We start from the raw sequence: 3,053 nt of genomic DNA on the forward strand, positions 1-3,053 counted from the left end.
CATCACCAGATGGTCAACACCGAAATCAGATTGATTATATTCTTTGCAGCTAAAGATGGAGAAGCTCTATACAGTCAGCAAAAACAAGACCGGGAGCTGACTGTGGCTCAGATCATGAGCTCCGTATTGCCAAATTCAGACCTAAATTGAAGAAAGTAGGGAAAACCACTAGACCATTCAGGTATGATCTAAATCAAATTCCTTATGATTTATACAGTGGAAGTGAGAAATAGATTTAAGGGACTAGATCTGATAGAGTGCCTGATGAACTATGGACTGAGGTTCGTGACATTGTACAGGAGACAGGGATCAAGACCATCCCCATGGAAAAGAAATGCAAAAAAGCAAAATGGCTATCTGGGGAGGCCTTACAAATAGCTGTGAAAAAAATCCACAAATTATCCATTATCAAAAGCAAACAGTTCATCAAATGATTTGGAAATGAAAGAAAGTGCATCGTTAGCTTCAAATTCAGACAAGTGTTTTGAGAATTTTGCAGGTCCCTCTTCTCCTACGATTTCTTCTTACAAGAATCTTCTCAAAACACCTACACCTCCAGAAGTTACTACAGAAGATTCCAAAAAATATTTGCCAGATTTTGTCAAAATGTAACTCAAACCTAGCGACTCTGGTAGCAATTAGAGTGGTGCCACCCAGCGAACTATTCCTTCCTCGGCATGGAGGACAGAACGTGTGAGATGCTGGCAACAAAGAAAACTGGTGAAGAAATGATGTGGGTCCATCCTTCCATTATAGAAACCGAACAGAGATGAAAGCAAATCTGCTCTCACTTTGTTTTTGACATTCCCCTACGTATTCCCCCTTTTGAAAAACTGACTCATATTAAAGATGAGTATGGACACTGATGTCATAAAATGCTTTTTGTTAAGTTTGATTTAATCTAACCTGTCTTGTTGATGTGTAGATCAGCTACTCAGTTTTGAAAGATCATTATTATTTCATTGATTTCAAGTTTACCCTGACTCATGAAACTGTGTGGTTTAAATAATATTAGGAAGTAGGATAAATAATTTTTGAAATTTAAACGTTACTGTTTGCCACTCACATGAGACCACCTTCAGTCTTCTCAGGGCTGGACAGTTGTTGCTAGAGCTGGGCTTCTTCCTTGGGATTGGCTCTGCCCACTGTCTCCTCTGATGACTGTCCCAAGTCTTCTATACCTTTTATTTCAACAGTGCTCTTTAAGACACTGTTGTTTACAACAGACAGCCTAAACTGATTCAGCAAAAGAGGAATTTATAGGCCTCGGTAGCTAAACTGCAGAGAAGGCAATGGCACCCCACTCCAGTACTCTTGCCTGGAAAATCCCATGGATAGAGGAGCCTGGTAGGCTACAGTTCATGGGGTTGCAAAGAGTCAGACATGACTGAGTGATCTTAACCATAACACCATAACACAGTGGGATCCATGGACAGTGCCAGACTGATCTGTCATAATTGTTTCAGGGGGATGGGAAGGAAGGCTTGAAGGAGGCTTGATGATGATAAGAGAGAAGTGGGAACTGGTGATGCCATCAGCGCAGGTCAAAGTAGAGGGCTCAGGCATGAGACCATTTTTGTTTGGGACTCGGGCCTCTGAACTTGAGGAGCAAATTTTAAGGTCAGCAAGGGATAGAGGATGGGGAACAACCACTCTCCTTGAAATATGTTCTTCCTGTTTCCCTGGCTACTTCTCAATCTCCTTTGCTAGATTTTTCTGCCCTTTTCCATCTTCTAAAATGAGAACTCCAGGATTCATTCCTTAGTATATTGTGAATATACTCACTCCTCCTTAAGCAATCCTGTCCACTCTATGGACTTATATATACCAAGCCACAGTAAACAGTGTACAAAAGGTTGATACAGTTCAGGAGTTAGCATCATTATACTATAAGGTTGACCAGAGCTTACCTTGAAAAACAAGGTAACATTATACTTAGCAAAACTTAAATTATAACTACACAGTAGTTCCTAGGATAGAGAATAAGTTTTTCTTTAGGGACAATTTTCTGACAAAATGAAGAAACACAACGTGACGGGTCTTCCCACATGACTTTCAAGGCACAACCATAAAAGAGGATAATCTTTGCTGAATCAGCCTGATGTAGATCATAAGGCTCGTGGGAAGACCCGTCACATTGTGTTTATCTGGATAAAAATGTATAAGCACCCTCCAGTGCTGACAAGGTGCAACCTCTGCAGAGGCTGCCAGAGGGGTATCAGAGTTGAGCCAATAGGACCATTCCTCAGATGCATGAGATAGATCCAAATTAAAATGAAGTGACTTTTACGTTCATCACATCTTCCTAACTTTTCACTATGATTGAAGCTACTCTAAGTATGATGCGAACAAAAGTAGTTCCCAAATTGTAAACTAATTTATTTATTATCTAATTATTTATCTTTTCTATAAGAAAATCACTTTATTTTTTCTCTTTCTTTTTTATGTTTTAAATTATGAAAGTATGATAACACATTTACAGGAGACTTGGAAAACACAGAACAAGGGTACATATAGTTCCACTATTATATTAAAATTATTTTTCTAAGTAGATAAACTAAGATTTTTAGTTGGAGTTTCAATATCAAAGTCTCAAAAATGAATAGAACAAATATACAGAGAAGTAGAAGGATATCAGATCAGATCAGTAGCTCAGTTGTGTCCGACTCTTTGCGACCCCATGAATCACAGCACGCCAGGCCTCCCGGTCCATCACCAACTCCCAGAGTTCACTCAGACTCATGTCCATTGAGTCAGTGATGCCATCCAGCCATCTCATCCTCTGTCGTCCCCTTCTCCTCCTGCCCCCAATCCCTCCCAGCATCAGAGTCTTTTCCAATGAGTCAACTCTTCGCATGAGGTGGCCAAAGTACTGGAGTTTCAGCTTTAGCATCATTCCTTCCAAAGAACACCCAGGGCTGATCTCCTTCAGAATGGACTGGTTGGATCTCCTTGCAGTCCAAGGGACTCTCAAGAGTCTTCTCCAACACCACAGTTCAAAAGCATCAATTCTTCGGTGCTCAGCCTTCTTCACAGTCCAACTCTCACATCCA

General features: G+C 40.5%; 1 pseudogene; it reads left to right on the plus strand.

Moving 5' to 3' along the window:
* The window catches only part of LOC104987925, a 22,314-nt pseudogene extending 21,590 nt beyond the window's left edge, over positions 1-724 (plus strand).
* Positions 725-3,053: the final 2,329 nt, after the last annotated feature.

This window comes from Bison bison, unplaced genomic scaffold, assembly GCF_000754665.1.
Source record: "Bison bison bison isolate TAMUID 2011002044 unplaced genomic scaffold, Bison_UMD1.0 scf7180017864108, whole genome shotgun sequence".
NCBI classification, from domain to species: Eukaryota; Metazoa; Chordata; class Mammalia; order Artiodactyla; family Bovidae; genus Bison; species Bison bison.